The sequence below is a fragment of the Phalangium opilio genome, unplaced genomic scaffold (assembly GCF_054372755.1).
Source record: "Phalangium opilio isolate 3A_F unplaced genomic scaffold, DU_Popi_V2 ptg000014l_1, whole genome shotgun sequence".
Classification (NCBI taxonomy): domain Eukaryota; kingdom Metazoa; phylum Arthropoda; class Arachnida; order Opiliones; family Phalangiidae; genus Phalangium; species Phalangium opilio.
Window position 1 is genome coordinate 2,717,312 of NW_028324149.1, and position 21,853 is coordinate 2,739,164.

Sequence of the window (21,853 nt, forward strand, 5' to 3'; positions counted from 1 at the left end):
AATTGTATTCAGAGTAGTATTACACTCGTAGCAAACTCGGAGTGAAACTGTAACTCAACCCAATGATATCGCATATCGGTTTTAATCTGTACAATTATACCCATTTAATGGGTACAAAGGCATTGGGAAGACGGCGATCAAGCTAACCCCAACTTAACGGTAACGCGCCTTTCCACGTGTTACCACATTTAATTCGGATAACTTCCTTGCTTGGTTTTAAAGGATTCCATAGGGTTTGAGGTATATAACGGGAAACTTATTAAAGTTAATTACGTAACGAAACAAACGTAAATTAAAAGCTGGAACCGTGCAAGTCCTCGGTAGAGTTGGGTTTTGTTTCATTAACTACTAGCTCTCCAGTTACTTACTATCTTGATTATCTTGAAAAGTGACTGCTGCTAGAATGTATTTTACTCTACAGAATCTAACAAATGGTTTCAGGCCTCTTGTAATGTACGGTGGCCATTATGAGGGTGAATTATATATCGTTGGGGAACATTGACCTCATTTATTATTATTTCGGTTGCACAGATGTCGCCTATATACGTCGCGTCTTGTTTTGGTGGTAGGGGTCGTTAAGGATCCCAGAATATTGAATACAATGCTCAGGAAAAGGATCGAGTATTACTCTCGATTTGGGGCAAAATAGAAATAACACAAATTGAAGCGCAGGAATGGATTGAAGTCATAAATGGTAGTGCCCAGTATGATGTTGATTTATTTTTGTCTATACGTTAAATTTTTCAATTTTTCTCCCCGCAAAATAGACAATTCGGTTCAATTTAATTTTGAGGCAATCGTTGTCCTTCACAATATGCTTTATGTACTTGTCTAACAGAACCGGGTATTTACGTTGAATCTAAGCTACGATCAAAATAAGCAGACGACAGTAATGCCGCCATTGAAAGGCCTTACCAATATTTATCTCAATTTTCAAAGCCTTGATAAAAAACCAAAATATTCAACAACAAAAAATGTTAAATTTCCTCGATAACTTCTCAATGTTTTTACGTTTTTCCGAAGAAAGGATCTTATTAAAGGGGGCTATTCCCCCTTAAGTGGGGGGGTTAATTCTACCCCCGACGAATAAAACCACAAACGAGATTAAATTACCCAATAAGTGGTTTTATGATCGTCAATTTTATCCGATCGAAAAACGCAACGCGTTTATTCAATAAACCCATTTTCCCTGAACAACCCCAAACCCTGCAGCCTGACCCTTTCCACGGGACCTGCAGTTTTTTTTCTTTTTTGTCTTTCAAGGCTATGACTTCCACGAAAACCCCGCTAAGCCTTGATCTTAGGAATCTCAGACGCAGTTTTTATAGTACGGCGTAGTAATACATCATTGCAAAGGGATGTATATAGTTCCTTGGCGTCTTGTACGTTTAAAAAAAAGAAAGAAAACTAAAAATGCTAGAGCCTTCTTCTCGGCCTAGTTCCGCTCGAGAGGGCAATTGAAAAGAGTGCTGTTTAAAATGTCAAAATTCTCAACGAAATCTATTATCTTCCACCAAAATAATGTTTGACCCAGATACATCAATATTTAAAAAAAAAATCGAAAATATTTTTTTTTATTCTAACTTTAGCCGTTTGTTACTTTTACGACGGTTTTGCATTATAGTAGGGACTTATGAATTGGCTTGCTCGACTTGTTTATTATACCGTGCCGCTTCGGATTTTTCTCTACAGCATAAAAAAAAGATATTCAAATTTTGCAAAGAGCTAATACATAAAAACTTACTGCGAAGCTGCTGTTTGTCAAAAATGGAGAACAAAAAAAAAAATGTTTTAAAGCTATATTTTATATTTATCATTTGTAGGGGTTTTTAACATAAGTTCTTTCATATTCATTGAATCGCTGCCATTTTTCAAAAATCGGATATCGTTGAGAGATTGCTGCAAGAACCCTTTTGGTACGTTAAAGGGATACTTCCGCAAGAAGTACGTTGAAAAATACCGCAAATCATGCTAGAGTTTCCGAAGCTAATAGAGAGACCGCCGACATGTTCTCGCCTAATTTGGTTTATTACTCGAGTCCCGATTGAGGTAACCTCAAGTAATTAACTTCGTTCGATTGCGAAGAATTAGGGCTATGACATAATCAAATAATTTCGATGTATCTCTTACAGAACCAAAGTTATAAGGTCTCAAAGGTGTATGGAACGCCAAAAATGTTTTGCCTAAAATGGTTTATTTCTCGAGCCAAGATAGAAAATTGTAACACCAATTTAGTATCACCAGATAGGGAATAAGTAGGGCTATATCATACTAAAAGCGTTTCAATGTATCTCTTATAGAACCAACTTTCTATCGTCTCCAAAGCTAGAGGAATAGGTGTTTATGGAGAGAACGCCATGTTTTTGCCTTAAATTGTTTATTTATAGATCCAAAATTGAAAATTGTATAACGCAAAGAATTAAGTACCACCAGAAAGTGAAGAAGTAGGACATAGGGCTATGTCATAATCAAAGTATATCACTGTATCTCTTATAAAACCAGTGTATCGAGGTCCCAAATGGTCACTACCAATAATAATAATGCTGACCCATGAATATACAATATTTTGTCGATTTTAAAGCTAATCCAGAATCAGAATTTACAGCACGTATAAATGTAATATACCGTTTCGGTCGGAACTTAAGAGCTGGTGTCCCGCGAGAATTATAAACGTACTATACGGTTGAAATAGGAATAAGTATAAGGGGGGTTTTGGAGTCGATGTTAACGCGTCGCGCTTAATGGTTTTCTCTAATGATCCGAGCCTTCGTCTATTCAATTAGCGCCATTCAATACGTACGAAGCTTTAACTTATAGATTGTAAACCTAAACCCGTCCCCTAATTGGCTTCATTGCGTTAGTTAAGTTGAACACGGTGATCTATTTGACGCGCCATTAATTCGGGAGTTCCCTTTGATGGTTCCCGCCCACCTCGATAAGTATTTAAAGTTAACGATGCCTAATTAACTATTGGATTTGCAATTAGGCTAACAGCGTGATAAAAAATTTTTTAATTTATTTTAAATTTTTGTATTTTTAGTATAACGTAAAGTAACGAACCATAAGAATATATACGCTACTGTATCAAAGGATATATCATAACCCTATAATAATCTCCATGAGTAAGAGTCTCCCGTTGGGCCCTTTTAATTTCAAAGTTAAAGAACTTATCATACGGTGTTAGTTCAGCATTATCTACATGCTCGGAATCTTTTATACACTAAGCTATAGCCGTACACGTACGAGTAATTTTAAAACGTGTATATACATATAATAATTTCTATATAGTGTAATTATTAAAGATCTTGTAAAAAGCTATCGACAACTGAAGTATATTTTCACTGTCATATTTTTTTTTAAAAATCACGTAATTGGAGGTGAAAATTTTCATTTTTTTTGGGGGGGAACCTCTGCAGGCGTAGTATAATAATAATCAGTTTGGCAATATATATGTATGTAATATTATCGGCAGCGGGTGAAACTCGTTTTCCAATTTCGGGCAACACCTTGAGAGCATTAGGGCGTCACGATCTACGCTTATTAGAAGCGTTTAAAAACTTTACCACCATTGATAAGGATTTTTATCAGGACTTGCCGAAAATATCCAAGACGTTTCTTTTTACTTAAATGAACCCCACAAGAACCGCGAGAGGGAACGGTCGCTTCTCCTCAAATCAAACGAAATAGTTTGACATTTCAAAATTCTCCGACTCTCTCAAAGTAATCTTCCAAAATTTATAAGTAGAAAAGTCTGAAAAGAATGTTGCGTTTGAAAATGACTAGTAAACCATGAACTTCGCCGAAACTTTAGCGACACTAGTATTCTTAGTTCAGCTGTCCGACACCTTGTCCGTCGTGAGATGTAATGATTATTCGTTCACGCCATCAGACGTCCGACAAAAAAAATCGTGCTCAGTAATAATTCGCCCTGATCAATTTTACGCTTTTCAAAATTGTTAGTAACATTTTTTGAACTTTTTGGCGGTTTTGGACCATTGACATCGGAACCTAGAGGTCAGATATGATAAGTGCAATGCCCCTATTCCTGCCCAACACCCGAACAATGTTTATAAAATATCAAAAACAATAGAAAACAAAATTTGAATAATTCAGAGATGTTTTTTTACGATATTTTCTTGTTTGTCAGTAAATCTTGCCTCCACAAATTGTAACAAAATGCAGTTCAATTAATATTGGCTTATAACTGCAAATCCTTAAAACTTTAGTGGTAATGTTTGTTAACATTAAACCAATCTCCTGGGTATGTATGTAGTCGTCAAATCAGTCCTTTAGATTGATACGTGTATCCATGATAGAAAAAAAAAAGAAAAACAGAAAATTCTTAAAAAAATAAATCATATTTTACAAGGCGAGCTAAGAGCTAGTAGTACTTAGACTGGTTGGTCGGGTATCATATCTTTAGCTAGGGGTTTTCGAGACAAGTCACTCAATCACAGAGTTATTGCTGGGGGTGCCCTGATGCCTTGTTTGTACTCTTAACTCCTCCTACCATCCAGGAGATGGAATGAAAAAGCTCTTTTATGTCGCCGAAAACCCCCTAAAAATCCTTTCCTTGATACAAGGGGGGGATGCTGGGGGGAGTGATGGTCCGTTACGTATAAATCAAAGGAAACTCGAGCCTGTTCAATTAAGTCGACGAGATAGTCCAACGAAAGGATTACTTTTTCTGCTGTTCACTATTCCAAAGTAGCGTCGAGGCATTCGCAATCTCGCGGGCATGCACCCTTTGCTTTTGGAGGAATCGTTTTATCATCTTTAATGATGATAGACGTTGCTAAGCTAAGCATTATAAAGTGTAATACTCGACTATACTAAGTCGTCTTTGCTTTCAATGCAATTTTTCTCTTGCTTAACTCTCTCTCTCTTTAAAAATTTGATTGGGCTGAAAAATGCTGATTTTTACGTCCAGTTGAATATGTAAATAAAGGGTTTATCATTTGCATAAATTTCGAATGGCCCGCCTTGACTTACTAGAGTCCTAGCTCGATTTCTGAGCTAGAGTTATACAGAATTTCCGAAACCAATTTCAATCATATTTGCACGCGGTTCTTAAGTTCTTTTAGTATGAAATCATATTTATACAAATTTTATCTTTTGCAAAAGTTCCAAAATGAAGTTCTAATTCGTCTTAACGCAATTATAAAGCCTCGTAGCTAATTGAGTGAAATTAAATAGGGGGGGTTAAAAATTGTTTAGAAATCTTCTTTCAAAAATGCCGACGCCGAAGCAAATTCACTCTTAATGAGCTATATTTAAAGGCTCGCGCCAATTTAACTTGACACTAGAGCTAAGCTTTAACTCTAAGCTTCGCTTAAACTAAAGCTTGCTGTACTTCGGTAATTGAAAAGACTTTCCATTCAACAAATTTTTCCACTTTAAGACAGTACCGTTATTAAAGGCATTGTAACGTATTTTAAATAACAGGCGTTATTAAGAGGGTCTATGGTACACTCTCAAGGTGAAAATTATTTTTGAAAAATTCATTAATGATGCCACAAAGAAAATCTCAGTGCGAGAGCGCAATCTAATTAATGTTTTGTTAAATCCCTTTAACAGCGCTTGCATGCTTGCTTGCTCGGGATGTTTCGAGACTCGCCGCGGTGTTTCTCCCAAATATTTTCGCTACGTTACGTTGTTAAGAATTTCGTCCCTTTTCAATGGAATGGTTTTTTATTTAGTCTTTTCTTCAATGTATGTATTTTTTGGATAATAACAACGATGAAAATTAATTTATCTTAACAAAAGAAAAGCCTAAGATTTGGTCATGCTCCGCGCTATGGTCATTTACAAATGGTATTTGCTAGCCTTTTCTTTACACCAAAATATTAAATTATTAATTTGAAAAAATAAATTATTTTTTACTTTTATTATTTTCAAATTCCGATCTACGCCAATTTTAACTTAAAATTTCCGGTTTTTGAGCTTTGCTTTGTAGGCCTAAATAAACTCATCCTTTTAAAAATACTCCACGAAAAATAAAACTAACAAGACGGCCCAAGGGCTCGTAATAGTAGCCATATCGTACGAGTGAATAGCCCCTCTATACCCTACCCTAATGAGTGGATAACCCCTCTATACGACACCCTTATGAGTGAATAGCGCTATCTTTTTCAATGCTTAAATGATTTACCGTGCATAAAATCAGAGTGAATAGCCCCTCGATTCCGTACTCTAAACAGTGATTAAATTATAACCGTATAAATTTACTTATGCTGTAATTCTAATATCCCGGCGAATCGAAGAACAGATAGTTTTTAGTGAAAAACCCCTCGATGAGTTTACAACATAGACTTATGCCGATGCACACTTATCGCATCTTATAAATTTCTAACAAGGACTTATGCCCAGAAACTTTTGAAAGAGAAAGTTTAGTTATAGTGATTACGCATTTTAGTGATTATCCCCTCGAATTACCTTTAGCAATGCTAAAATGATCAAACGCATAACGCTCATTTAACACTATGTTAGCTCTATCTAAACCCACATTTGAATTAACCGCCAAAACGTTCCAGTCAAACATAACATAGATGACGATAGCTACCGAACGAGAACGAAAAACGGGGAAAATCGTTATCTATTTAATTAGCACATACATAAAAAGAAAATAAATATAAAAACCCCAAACATACAAATTCATAAGTATCCGACTCCACAGATAAAAATTCAAAAGTTTCCGACCCCACAGATTAAGAGGTACCCCACCCCACATCACCCCGACATTTTAGAGAAGAGAATAAATAATAAAAAACTCGGAACTTCTCTCAAGTCTCTATGGTTCATTGGTAGAGTGGCTGTTTAATACGCCAGCGACCCGGGTTCGATTCCCGGGTCTGACCCGAAAAACTTTTAATTAAAATTAAATCTCTAACCGAGCCCAGTAACCCCTATGGGTGGGTTGTGGTAATATAAAGTTCCTTTTAAGCTAAAATCTGACGATAACGAAGCGACAACCCCGGCCACTACTACTACTACGGACGGCTCGGGTCAAACTAAGAGCCTATCGTATACTACGATATGGCTAAAAAACAATTGCGAGTAATAAACTTTAAAATGGATAAATTTTACTCGAATAATCTAAGGTTATTTTTGTAAGAAAACGTAAAAGTGAAAACCACAAGAAATAGAAAAAAAAAAAAAACCCGGCTGTTAAAGTCATCCGAAGATATTTTAAAACCCCGATTATGATGCACCATAACCCTATTATTATACCGCCTAAGTATCGGTTAGTTTCTGTTCCTTTGGAAAACCCTCCATCAAACAAACAAACGAACCTTTAACCTTTAAAAATACGAGTGCTGGTATTTTCAGCCATACTTCCTTTAGAATATTATATTCCTAAGATATACACACAGCAAATGCCTTTCGATAAAAACAGCTGGATCGTTCCCTAAAACCCCAACGAAACAAATCAATTAAGAGAGTTAAAAAGAATGATCCTAGCTGCGTTTGACGTCGACACGACGAGACCCGGAACAATAAAAGACTTCCGAATTGTTTTTTCAGCTTAAACTCGAGGGTTTTCTCGGTATATTTCGTATATATGGGGCTTTATGGAGGAAATGTACTCTAGTTATTCTTTTATTTTTTTTCCCCAAAACAAATAATTGTGAGAGAAAGTGTATAGCGAGTACGTTGCTTGGATGTTTTTGACAATAGCGTGGGAGGAATCCGACAATCTATATTATAACAGTCGATTTTTCAAAAACCCACCCCAAAAAACGTCCAGCGTATTAAGTGATAGAACAAGGCAGACAAGTATACCGTTAAAACTAATCTGGGATTAAAGTGATGGTGAAATTATAAACAATATTAGCCCGGGAAAATTGAGTCTGATGTTTGAACGCATTCTGGTCCAGCGTGGGAAATAAGGCGGTGGCACAGGGCAAATGAACAGTTTAAAAACTGTCCGGACCAGTTTAAAAATTAAATCCACAGGACCACTAAGAAAATTCAAGGGTTTCCAGAGTCCAGACATTAGCTAATATATTGTAATTATCCACTTCTTCAATTTAGCAGACGACGTGCCCTGGTCAGTGGTCATGGACCAGTTTATTTATTCCAGGCCAGAGGGGTCGCTGGCCCAATGTCCAGTTTAAAAAAATCCTTATTTCCCACCCTGTTCTGGTCTTACAACGCAATATTCGGCGGTACGTGAATCATCCAAAGACGCGACAGATATGAGCCCTTCAAACAAATAGACTTTGTTGAACCATGGACAAAGCAATACTGATCTGCCGCTAGAAGGCGAATCAGTATTTTTCAACTTTCTCCCTCTGCCATTCAGTATTGCTTTGTCCATGGTTGAACTGCAATAACTTCGAAGTCCATTCTAACGACTTTGGGTCCACCTAGTGGATATTGCGTCTTAATCGTGTATAAAGCAGACGACACTGCGCCCCTTCCCGCAATAAACAGCACGCATTTTCCTGTAATACAAATTAGGTTCCATCCAGATCTTATCCTCCCATCTCCATCACCGTAAGAAACCCCAAAACCAAATAAATTTAAAAAGTTTAAAAACGAGAAAGCCAAAAGCAAACGTAACTACATTGAAAAATAGACTAAATATTCGACTGTTTCCTTTTGGGTGTGGAAAATTGAAAATACTTTTCTGAAATGTTCTTCTTTCTCCGTGTTAAGTTTTCACGGAGTTGCTTGTGAAGAGAGAAAGAGTCTAGAGGTTTCAAACAAGCGGAAGTCATTGCCACTATACATGCACCTCTCTGTAAAAATAATAAATCACTTTTTCCCCAAGCGAGATTTTTAAGTTTTTAAGCTTCACAGGAAAGAGAAAAAGTTGCGGAAAAGATTTCGTATTTTTTTCTTCTTCTTTTTCATAATGTTCATCGTTTTTCATACCAACATCATACTTCGTTCGAGTTCTCGCATTTAATGCGAAGTAAGGTGCGGGAACTTTACTTCGTTAATAATTTTCTCGTTTATCGGAGGAAAGTTTTGGGTGTAAAAATAAAATTGAAAATCGTTCGTTACATCCTAAGAAATATAGAGATATGACAGTTGGTGATTACTTTTTAGAAACTCGAAAGATTAACTAATTTATATTTTACTAGTTAAGCAGACCCGTTGACGTTGCAATGGAAATAAGGGTTTAAAATAGTTTAATGGCTACCCTAATGTCGCCTCATCACCGAATCTTCGGAATTTACTATAGTGGTGGGCCAAAGTTTTGGGAAAAGTGGAAGACGTTTAGAATAATTTAATTTTTAAAGTAAACCATTTCGTTAAAATATCTTAACTATTATTTTTGAGATATTTTGTCAGGGGATTAAGGGTTGTATCCTAAGTCAAATTAAAGCTCAAATTACAAGGCGAAATAAGCCTTTTTCTGTTCACATTAATCACGTATACTAGCTGTAAATCTGGTTAATCTCTCCGCAAAAGGACTTTAGTTGTAATGGGAGTGAACGCTCATTAAAAGGTTTAACAATAGCTTTTCCATTATATTGATAAAGTGGTATGGTCTACTCTACTTTAACCGCGTAAAATAACGTCTTAGAAACCTTAATAATTTGAAGCCTTTCACGCGATCTAGAACAGTTTCGAAGTACACTTGAAATTTTGAGCATACGTTATATCCATCCATTTATTTGAGTACCATCGAATAATTGAACTTTTAAAGTTTTATCACAGGTGTAGGTTATGGAACCCATAGTAGATCCGAGAACGTTTATCAAATTAGGGTAAATACCATACGTTAAATGTCAGTGTGAGTACGTCACTTCTATGAAAGTGTCATACTTATGGATAATATAATACTTAATTCAGACACCCATTATTTCTTAGCGTACGAGACACATTTTTGGGCCTCGTGCAATCATGATTATTATAAAGCGCGTAATACGAACCGGGTTTGGGCCAAAAATTTGAATGAGATTTCAATTTATTTGGGGTCAGTAAAGAAAGCCATTATATTTTCCCGGGTAATTTGTTACGACACGTGAGACGCGTCCATTCTCCTTAATTCTTCTTCCGCCTAACTCTAAGAAATTATTCATCCATTTTTTGAACCCTAATCGTATCAAGAGTAAATAACCCATAGCAGAGTGTAAGGGGCGCGGACTGAACATTATGGAAAGGAGTAATAATATGTCGAAACGAATCAGGTGTGAGATAACAATCCCATTTTGTCATGCGCAGTTGGAGAACGACGGAAGCGAGAATTGAAGTCCTACACTCGGTGGTTAATTTTGCAGGACTTCCATCTAGTCCTATTTAGTCTGTATGTACTAAGCCTTTGACAACAGCGCCCCACCAGGCGTATGTCGCTTTACCTCGAATCTATGACCTTCGTGATAAGCTCTAAGTAACCAGTGACAAAACTATGGAACATATCATATGAACTTATGGTTTAATTAAGCATCGCGTTGGTCTGTATAACCCTTTGATCGTTTATGAACCCTGACCCCGATTTTATCTTTAAACATTCTCAGACTTTAAATGTGTTCTTGCCCTTAGGATATAAAATATAACTTTAAAACTTTATACATATATTCCTATAGCATATACCAAAATACTGCGTATATACAGTACATTATAATTAAAATGATTTAATTGTTAGAGATGGTTTTACCGCCGGGGGGGGGGGTTTGGTGGGGGGGGGGCGAGAACGGTATTCTTATTTAAATTTAAACAAAGGTGATGTGTGATGGTGGTGCCGAAATATATTCCGCTTTATTACCTCGATGGCTCGTCAAGGCTTTTAATAATACCTTTACCCCTTTTAAATAACTTCTAACTCAATTAACGGAATACGGTTAACGCGCTAGCTCTTCCACTACGATTCCCCATTCAGGGGTTAATTAATTAACCGTAATGCGATTATGCAAAAGAGACTCGTTCGCGCTCTTCACCTTTTTGATTGCCCCCTAGCCGGTAACGTTCATTCCGTTTTTCACCAATTAAAAAAAATATATATAAAAATCGAATTCAGAAATTAGATCATCAAATAACCGTTAATTAGGTTAAAACAATTAATTAACCAAGTCGGTCGAGAGCCAAAATTAGCACTTACGCTAATACTTTTCAATCGCACGCTGACTTTATATTCTTAATCAACTGTGAAGTTAATTAAATCCAATTAATATTATAATTGTGAAAATTTGTGAGTTTTGAATATTTAGATGTTTCTTTTACTATTCTGATTTTGTTTGCGGGTTCAGGGTTCATACAACTTTAGGAAAACAAATTCCCTGAATTTTCCAGATTTTTTCCCGTATGTGGAGTATCCTATGGAGCAAATGTTAATGAAGGAGGGGGGGGGGGCAAATATGACTATTACAGAATCCCTGTATCTCTAAGATAACCAGAGTTATGAGCCTCCAAAGTATAGTGTAATGTTAATCCTATGGAGGGGGCTATATTTATGAACATTTTGCTTAATTAATCGGCCCCTGTTTGACTCGCAAATTACCCTGATTTCCCTGAATTTTACTAAAAATTCTAAATTTCCCTGAGGTTTTTGTCAACTATTTATTTCCCTGATTTTTCCAGGTTTAATTTCAAAGCTACTTAAATTTAATTAGCGGACGTCTCTATGACTGTTTTGTTGCTCGCTTAATGGTAATTAATTAAAAAAATTAATACTAATTCCAGGCGGGTAGCGGCTATAGTAACGTAAATAGCAAAAATGATGTGGTGAATGAAAAATCATTAAGAGGCCATTGGTAAAATATGACAATCTTTGAGGTATAGTGTTAATTAGTTTTTTTTTTTTTGGAAAGCCATCAAGATTGGTTGGCCCCTGAGGAACGTTCTAAGTAACACGAGTCTCGGTTATCTAATCCCCTTGAAAATTACGGGGGTTTCAATGCAGTGGGACGATATTTCTTTTGATGGACCAAAAAAAAAAAGCTATTAAACTATAGCGCGTGGAACGTGATGGGTATCGTCTCATCTGGAGACGTTATAAATATTAAAACGATTAGACCGTTTCAATTCGATCTACCGGCTGGCTCGTGCCGCAACTTATACTTATATACATTTCTTTACAATTCATTTGTATAGACAAACCCGGGTAATCAATAGCTCCTATTTCGAATCGAAATAGTTCATAGATAAACAGCGTCTTTAGACCGCTTAATGGATATGGCTGGAACTATTAGACCTTTTTTCCCACGATTTTAAATAGGTATCGTTTAATTACTTTAATAGTACCGCGATTTTGCACGTGCCAACATCTACATTGAATATTATGGTTGTGATTGGACAAGTACATAGAGTACTTGCGTTCCAAAAAGGGACGTGGTCGGACAGAAATACATTGGGAGATTTTGACTTGAAAATGTAACTTAAGTGTTATTTTTTTACGATTTATGAACATTTAGTGTTTTAGGGATGACCCCTTAGTTAAATGAGCATTGCCTTTCATGGGTTTCTTATTTAATTTAAAGGCATCGTCCGTAAAAGACTTAAATAAATCGTAACTTGTTTAGGGGGCCGTACGTCCCTTATGGGGGAAAAATCGGTACCATAGCAGGTACCTTTTCGACATAAAATTGATTGGGTCCATAGAACCATCCCAGGTAAAAACATAAGTTAATAATATGCGTTCAATTAGTGAGACACTTCATATACTTAATAAATAAAAACAAGAATAAAAAGAACTTCCAAGTTCAAAAAACCTAAAATTTCAAAAGGATATATAATTTTAATCTAAATACTTTATCAGACCTTTGAAATAAATGACTGTTACGGTTTTAACCCAACCCAGTTGTACTGTCTAAGGTTTAGCCCACACAGTTCCCGTCTCGGTTACGAGTAAACACTCGGATTAAGATAAATTTTAAAGCATTGACATATCAACTGTCCGATTTAAAAAGCCGCAACCAATTTTTCAAAAAATTAAAAAAATTGAAATCAAAACTAATGGGTGTATCGTTGAAATAAGTTGAAGTATTAAAATGAAAAAGAAAAATTACGAAATATAAGTTTGATAATTTTATCAAGATTCACGAAATACCCAAAGAAGTTTATATTTTCTTGTTTTAGGATTAAGGTTTTAGCATAACCTGATAATACTCTAAATAAGTATGGCAATATTGAGCTAGGGATATTTGCGACGTATTTCTCGTAGAAGGGGTTAAGAAAAATAATGATAGCCTACTGTCTGTGATTGTAATCTACTGTATCTACGAGTTGGACAAAAATGGAAATCACAGTACGCCGTGCCTCTATTCTCTTCCGGTTTGAAGGTTAAAATTTCGAAGGTAGATGGCGGTTCAGTCTATTCAATTTTACCTTAACATTGGCATACCCATACCAAAAACATAACGCAATCTATATCCGTAGCCCTACTTGACTAAGGAAGTAAATCACACGGTAGGTTACGCCTCTTTCGAATTTCAACTGCGGCGGAGAAATATTTAAAGGAAGATGGAGTCTGTCATCTACACCTACGGCAGACCCATACTTATGTAAAGAGTTATAACCTTATAGGGTAGGGAATCTATGACTTCGAACTTTTTAAGTTTATACGGATGGAAACGGCAACTCCCCGCGTTTGACAATACTAGACTTTTCACGAAAAGCACACGTTGTGCTAACTGACTTAGGCTACGGTGGTAATTTTATAGAGGACTGGTTTGTGGTCGGTAGACGGTTATCGTTTCGAAATAATTATGATCACGCGACAACTGCGGAGTTCCCGTCAATCGAAAGCCGAAAGTGACTAGATACTAAGAGTGAGCCCCTTATAATTGACATCCACGGGGACGTTCTTTTCTTAAGTTTAAAAAAAAATAATTTGAAAGATAAGAATCAAAGTATAAGAACTTCGTCTCTATGAAAAGCATTCAAAATTGCAGCCGATGTGATAGCCGTATAATTACGCTTGTCATATATACGGGGGCCCTCTTGAGCAGCGCGTAACTTAGTTGGGAATGGATTTTAGTGTCATTTAATATCGCTTGGAAGCCCCAAAAACCTACGGATTTGCCTCGGGTAAGGAAAGACTAGTTGTTTCAAAAAGTTAATTTTCCGTAGTTACAAAATATATTTTACCAACTTTCTATTCCTTCAATTGTAAAAAACATTTACCACGCCTTACTAAATTAATTTAAATAATCCACTTACCCTATTCGTCCAACAAATCCAAATCCATCCAGCAGAAACGAGAATTTTCCCATTTAGCCCAATGACGAGCCTTTGTATCTTTTGTACAATTTTTTTCACGCGTTGATTTTCGTCCTTAATTTCAAAGCCATTCGATCACGTGGCTTCCGGTAACGCAAATCCATTTCAGACTCTCGTATTTTATCTAAAAGAAACACCAAAAGTTAATTTTAATAATTAGATTTGAATCGGTGGTTTATTCAAATGCCAAATAGTATGAAAACTTTAAAAAAATTATGTTTTTCACGTGGTTAGCGCGTGGCAAACCCACGTGAGAAAATGTTAAATATTTTAAATATTCTGCGCGTGAAAATGTGCGAGGAGTCCGAAAGGACATTACGCTCCTTGTAATATTCGTGAAATAATTATTTAAACTCACGAATGAGTTTTAGACGAGACTACTGAGGATATACACTCATTATTGCCGTATTTAATATTGTATCGTTATCTAAAAGAGTAGAGCACACACTTACGAGGATTGTGTCCGCGGCAAATAGGGTCCTAAAGGAGCAATAAAATCAATTTATGGGACCCTTTTGGGTATTCTTTCATAAAATGAGTGTTATTGCTCCTCTTAAGCTGATCCCCTGTAGAATCTCTTTATCAGATTCAAGACAAACGAATATTTATATAACAGAGCGAGCTATAGGGCCTAGTTCGTTTATTATACACTATAGTTAATACCGTGTAATTGACGAGTATCGGGCACATTTTCATTGCGCAATCTTTCATATATAATCTAAAAATAATGCATTGCTAAAACTTGAAAGTTAAAATTGGTTCAATTTTTAAGTAATTTTCAGACACCAGCTCGTCTGGTATATAGTAAGTACTAAACAGCCTTGGAAGAGAAGGGTTTATATTGCAAAAATAACATTTTCTAAGAATAGATTTACCTCTTTTTTAAGGTTGGAAATTATTATGATATGAAAATTACAAAGTTTTCGAGGCGTTAGAGCGTGGCCGTGTTTCGAACGAGCTACTTAAGATAACAATGTATATATTTGCTTAGTATCTTCGTATATACCGTATAAAAACTTAGTATACAATCGAAGAATAAGCCAGTATTTAAAGGACGGATTTTTCCAAGGTGCTAACAAACTATATAAGCGAATTTTGATTGTTTCGTTTATTTTGAGAGTTTAGAAACAAGACTAAAAATATCAATAGTTTCTTGTTAAACTCTGTTAAAGTCAAGAACAAAATATTTCTATACTGTATTTGAAAGAAAAATTTATACGAAATCTTCAAAACCTATTTTCGAACTGCTGTTTCCAGAGGATGGAGAAATTTCCATGAGTATCCATTTTAGTTTAAGTCATTCCATGATTATATACATTATTATACAGTCTTATAGTCCCTTGGTTGGTCTAAGACGCTTGAAGCGTGAATGCCCTTTGCTTTCAATCTTTCATAATGACGCCTTGTTAGCACGTGTGTTTTTGACGTCAGTTGTTAAATTCCCGCCAAATATAAATGGATTAAGCGCGTTCTGGAAAGAACACATAAAATATATGAGAACGTTTGAATATTCATCCCAAGCATGTACCGCGTAAAAAAAAATTAGATCATGAAGGTATAAATGTTCTCGAGTCTTTTATTGGTTCTTGAACAAAGTAATTACCGAGTGTATTTTCTACCATATAAGTTTTAACTAGGACCTTTCAAGATCGAATACTGTCCATCAAACAGTATCAAAGTGTCTGTACCCCTTTTAAAAGAAAACGTCATAAACAGCACGGCGTTATAGGAATTTAATAAAATACCTGATAAATAATCATACGCTGCAACGAAACCTAACTTCAAAAGAAATGAAATGTATTTAACGCGATCTCTACTCTTACTATGGTTTTATACCCTGCCTTTAAACTGGTGTATTAAATGAACAAACGAGGGTCATTTCAAGACTGTAATATTATATAGAATCAAACAGAACTGCAGTAAAAATCCAGCAAGTTCTAAATGATAATTTTTTTTACACAGAGCATATTCTGTTTTGATAAGAAGGCGTGTGTATTATGAATGCAAATAATAGTATTTAGTGTTTTTGCCTTTTTTAAAATTCGTTGGTCCTGTTGAAGTTATATAGCTGGTTTGTCAGTAGCGCGTATTGCGGCGTAATAACAGATATTGGGTTTTATATATAGTAAATCGGCTACCTTAAAAGGTGTGGGTTCGATATATTTGCTCTACTAGCCATTGAACGGTCAAACGCAAATTGCTATCATTTACTCTTCAATCCAGCTAGGCTGTTGGTTATTTGAAAAATTTTAAAACCTAAAGGGCAGCTAAATTATTTCGACTAAAGGCAACAGATTCCCGGGATTGTATAAAATTCCAGGTTTTCCCTGACTAACTCCTGTCAAATTCCATGATTTTTTTAGACATACTAAAAGGTTGTTAAAAGTTAACAGTATATTGTTTTTAACAATATTATTTTTAATAAATGAGTCAAATAATGTTTTAAAATACGCTATAACACGGTTCAACATTGCAACCTTAGTAAAAAACCCAAGTAATTTTCCCAAATAAATTAAAATCATATTCCCTGATACTGTTAAAATTCCCTGACCTTTCTGGACCATTTTTGGAACAACAAAATTTTCGTACAAAGTATACGCTAAAACACGGTTCAACATTGCAACCTTAGTAAAAACCCAAGACATTTTCCCAAATAAAATCATATTATCTGAATATTTTTGAAATCCCTAAGTTTCACTGAATTTCCTTCCAAACACCGTCGGTCGTGGAAACCTTACGATAAGTATGTCATACTTTGGGAAAATGAAATGATCTTACGCTAGATACGGAATCCGTATTACCGTGTCCTCAGGAACATAACATCAATTAAATTTCTCCTTATAGTAAATACGTACACATATAGCTCGCGTGGAAATCTGGTCTAATGACTTTTGGGGCATAATTTATTATTGTACGTCAAAAATAGCTTATACCTCGTGGAAGCCTAGCTTGATGAGTGTATATACTTGATTGAAGAAAATTCAAGAGCTAGCTACTAGCTCTTAGGGCTGGCTAACAGGCCGTTGATTTAGGTATAAGGGAATTGATGCCAAGAGGCGGGACGCTCCATTACCCTCTCAATTAGGACAAGCGCCAAAAAGTAACCGATACACCCTAACCCGGCCGATATCATCAGTAACTCCCTCCCTCCTCGGGGTCGGGATTGCTGCAAAAACATAAACTTTTAATTTTTTTATAGGTATTTATGTTTCGTAAGTAAGATATTACCGAATTGATGGTAGGTTACGCTAATTATAGATTTTTGAGAATTGCTAGTGACGTCGGAAGTACACTCGCGTCTTAAGATTATTTTTGATTCGCAATTAAAGCCTATAAGTTTATAAGTGATATGTTCCTTCCATAAGTATGACACTACCTATACTTCTTAATGCTAGACACAGCTCGAGCTAGTTCGAGAACGACCGAAGCGAGAACAGGGTTGCCACGGAATTTTCAGAACCAAATTTCCTGACTTTTCCAGGTTTTCCCTGACCTTTTAGGCCGAAAGTGTAAATGTTTACAGCACGTTTCAAATGCTTATAATTAAATAAACTCTCTACATTAAGTTTTATAATGTGCTTGTTGCACCAAAATGAATAAGAAAGATTTTAACTATAAATAACAGTCTAAGAGATTTTTTAAAGGCATTTACTTTACAAAAACAATTCAAGAAATTTTTAAGGATTGCTCTAGAGTTTTCTGTGTTAAGAGAGGATGAGGAGAAACTTTCATTACTCTTTCAATAAAGACCTATCCCCGGAAATTTTACTCACTAAAATCAAATTCCCTGACTTTGCTGAAATTTTTAAAATTCCCTGACTTTTCCCAGACCTTTCCGGCCCATTTTGAAATTCCCTGACTTTTCCAGGTTTTCCCTGACCCGTGGCAACCCTGGAGAATTGACTAGAGTTAGCTTATTTTGGTCAACATGTGGCTATGAAACACTTCATAAAGCGAGGTTGTATTCAATTAAAAAAACCACGTAATCAATAATAATTAATGAAGTTGAGTTTAAAACTCATTTTTCAAACTCGGGACCAAATTCCATTTATTGATTTTCGACCGCTAATAAATCTTCCAGAGAGATTCTTTTGAAAATAACTGACTAGATAATAATAACACAGATTTTCGAATCGTTAGGCATAGCGCTCTAATTAACCTCAAAGTGTATTATATAATTAGTACGAACTTTATCCCCGGGGTCAAGAGTCGATCAACCAGGAGTATATAAAGTTCTCGAAGTAGGTAGTTTTCATTTCGTAGCGTAAACCTGGTTGGTAATTATATATTTCCGGTTTGAACAGGTATGACTAGAATTCACAGGCGAGTTTTCCACCTAGGCCTAGTAAATCTTTTTAATTGACTCATCACTCATGGGTGACGTGCTATCTTCCATAACTTCTATTTGCAATTGCAGTAATCATTAGTTCATAAGATATGATGGCCATAAGTTTGTCACTGGTTAAAAACTGGAGCTTGTCATGAAGTGACGTAGGTAGGTCATAGATTTGAGGTAAAGCGACGCCTGGTGAGGCGTTTTCAAAGGCTTAGCACAGTCATAGGTAAATGGAAGTCCTGCAAAATTAACCGAGTGTAGGACTTCAATTCTCGCTCGTCATTCTCGAACTAACTCGAGCTGTAAGTCTCTAGCATTACGAACTTACGAAGTATAGGTATTGTCATACTTATGGAAGGAACATATCACTTATAAACTTACGATATAATAGAGAGGTTAAGATATCGTTCTTTATCCCAATACGGGATCTATTTAAAATTAACGGGTCGAACTCGAAGGACCGAGTAGCTGGGAATGTCGTATATTGGTTACCAATATCTCTCAAATAACCAACCGACAACCAGACCAGTCCCATTTCTGACTTGCCAAACGTTGCGTTGCAACAACTACAGAGAGAACAGACGTATGTGCAAGCAAACGAAAGCGTCGCGAGCATAAAGGGAATTTCTATATCCGTATTTTCGACTTTGGTCCTCGCTTCCTTCCCTTATCTAGGCGCAAACGAAATTGAATTGGACGAATATGGAATGCCAGACATACGAAATTGATAACCGATTGGAACGCCCTATTTCCTAAACCGAAATTAATCTATTATATAAAGCAGACATGAAAGGCCCTAACTAGAAGTAAATACTAAACGTAACCAAGCAACAAATTACGTGACGTAATTCCACAGTAAAGCGACTCTTATACGATGATAAATACGCAATACATGTTGTTCCAAAAAGGATAATAGAACTATGTCAGTTGTGACGTCAGTGCCTAGATAAAACGTCACTGGCAGTGGGCAGCCATGTTTGGTACAGCTTTGTTTATACTGGCAAATAGCACGGGGGACGTCGCATTAAGGCTTCAGAGATATCTCTATTATAGGAAATAGGAGAAAATGTAACTTCCATGACCGATTTTGCCACAAGGGTCACCCCAAAACAAGCTATGATTACAGTGTTTTACGGATGACCCCTTATTTAAATTATAAATCATTTTGTGTTAAGTATCTTATTAAATATAAGGGGTCATTCTCATCACACTCCAATGGTCACAACTAGTTTAGCACCGTGTCCCTTATGGCAAAATCGTTCATACAAGTAAAACATTATCAACTCATAATTTATTGCCAAATCTGTATTTCTCACCTATAATCACTAATAACCCTTTTTGGAAAACCCTGTATTTGAATTCCCCAATAAATTATAGATTTAACTTGGACCTTAGTTTGATCATATATGTTAATTCGTAACAAATATGCATACACGTAATTTATTTGCGTCACGGTATATCAATTCACGAATGTTTTTTATATCGATGTATTATCGACAAAAATAGCTGCTGGGAGAAATAAGGTATCATTATTAATAATCAAAGATAATTATAAAAGGATCCAATCGGCGCCGATAAACCGGCTTCAAATATACGAGATATTAACAACGACCTTGCAAGGTGACGCGTGCAAAAATTTGAGGTAAACCAATAAAACAGTAAGATGGAGACTGAAGTTGTACCTTGCACGTCAAGAGTAAATCAACTGTTGAACGATAAGTAACTTATCTCGTTTCAAGTACATTATAAGTTTATTCCTATTTAGTCTGTACTAAGCCTTTGACAGCAGCACCTCACCAGGCCTCCTTCGCTTTACCTCGAAGGCTCGAATCTATGACTTACATCCCTCACTTCATGACGAGCTCCAGTTTGTAACCAGTGACAAACTAACTGAACATATCTTATGAACTTCCGGTACAGTACTTGCTATCATAATTTCGAGTAGAATTTTTTACGATATCGAAAAAAACTTTGAAATCGCTATTAACACAAAAGACAAGGTTCGTGTTAGAAGCCGAATTCTTTACTCTCAGTTGCTTTACTCTTGTTCAAAGTGACGTAACAAGGCGTGCGTCTTTGAACATCATAACGGCTCAAAAGCTTTAGTGAAGGATTTAAAAGTCGTTTGAGGACTTTTTACGAATTGGACACGCTTAAATGGTCCAGAGGGATTAGGTTTGACAAAAAAAGATAAAAAACTGAAAACGATACATGAAAAAAAGGCATGATGAATTCAACCAAGCCCATATTATCCGATATCTTTTTTGTTTTTAGGATATCTTGACAGTTAGCCCCCCCCCAATAAGCTTCCAAAATCTCTCATATACTAAAACATGTATGAAAATATAGATATAAGTATAGTATAAATGATTCAATCTTTAAAGTTAACCGCGCAACTTCATCCGCCATCTCATATTGAAGGGACAATATTTTTACCGCTTTCTAACTTACAAAGTGCATTTTCAGCTGCGCAGCACTCATTTTCGAGACCTTGACTCGGGTTTTTAACTCTCGAGACAAAATTTTGCTTCTATACCCTAGAAAACCCGCTGAAGAGTTAGGGTTCGTCGGGCACAAGGATAAAAGCGTCGAAGACAGAACAAAGCGTGTAACGTAGTCGGTGAGTCCCGTACGTACGTGCGTGCGCGATTGGCTTTAGGGGGATGACTTAAGTCTTAAGTTAGAAGCCAACTGTTCATAAAGCAAAATCGCTCGTAAAAAAATCGCCAGGACAAACTTACCAAGAGCGCGGCTAGGACGGTACCAACCAAAAAGGAGGGTCAGTTATGGTTAGGGTAAAAAAAAAATTGCTGCCCCCTTTTCTACTTAACTTTCAAGTTAAACTGACGCGATATCGGTCCCGCAAATGGGAGGGACACCCGGGAAAGATTGATGTTCACGGCTTGTCAAGAACATTCCAAGGCGGAGCCTTACCCGACACTCGGGAGCCTGAACGAAGATACCTCTCTCTCTCATATCCCCGCTCTTCCATCCATGGATGGCTCAATGACTTAACCCTCTTACATATTTTCACTTCCTACACGCTACAACGTACGCATACGTGTTTTATGTCGCTACGACAAAAAACGCTACGAGTGTTCTCGCCAAAGACCTTTTCCATTGTAACCCTGAGCCATTTCGTATACCGCGTATATTACATTGTAACGCGTGTACTTCAGGGATAGCGCGAGCTATGTCCTTAGAAAGCGTCCATCTATGACGCGTGATGTTTTAGCATAAAGACATTTGTCCGAGCGCGCGTGCACTAAGAACCGCGCGAGAAATTCTCCCTCATTTCCTTAAAGATACGGTTGGATCTCCGCTACTTATGATAGAACGTAACAT

General features: G+C 36.3%; 1 protein-coding gene and 1 long non-coding RNA gene across 2 annotated transcripts in view; one reads left to right on the plus strand and one right to left on the minus strand.

Annotated features, from left to right (window-relative positions):
* Positions 1 to 21,853, minus strand: part of LOC149705079 (uncharacterized) — a 90,157-nt gene that overhangs the window by 38,822 nt on the left and 29,482 nt on the right. Inside the window, exons 3-4 of the long non-coding RNA XR_016381518.1 lie at positions 15,406 to 15,643; positions 14,113 to 14,296 (exon numbers count right to left, since the gene is read on the minus strand). This is a non-coding gene — a long non-coding RNA (uncharacterized LOC149705079). The remainder of the gene's footprint in view (positions 1 to 14,112; positions 14,297 to 15,405; positions 15,644 to 21,853) is intronic.
* The window catches only part of LOC149705080 (monocarboxylate transporter 12-like), a 59,329-nt gene that overhangs the window by 33,066 nt on the left and 4,410 nt on the right, over positions 1 to 21,853 (plus strand). The window lies entirely within an intron of this gene.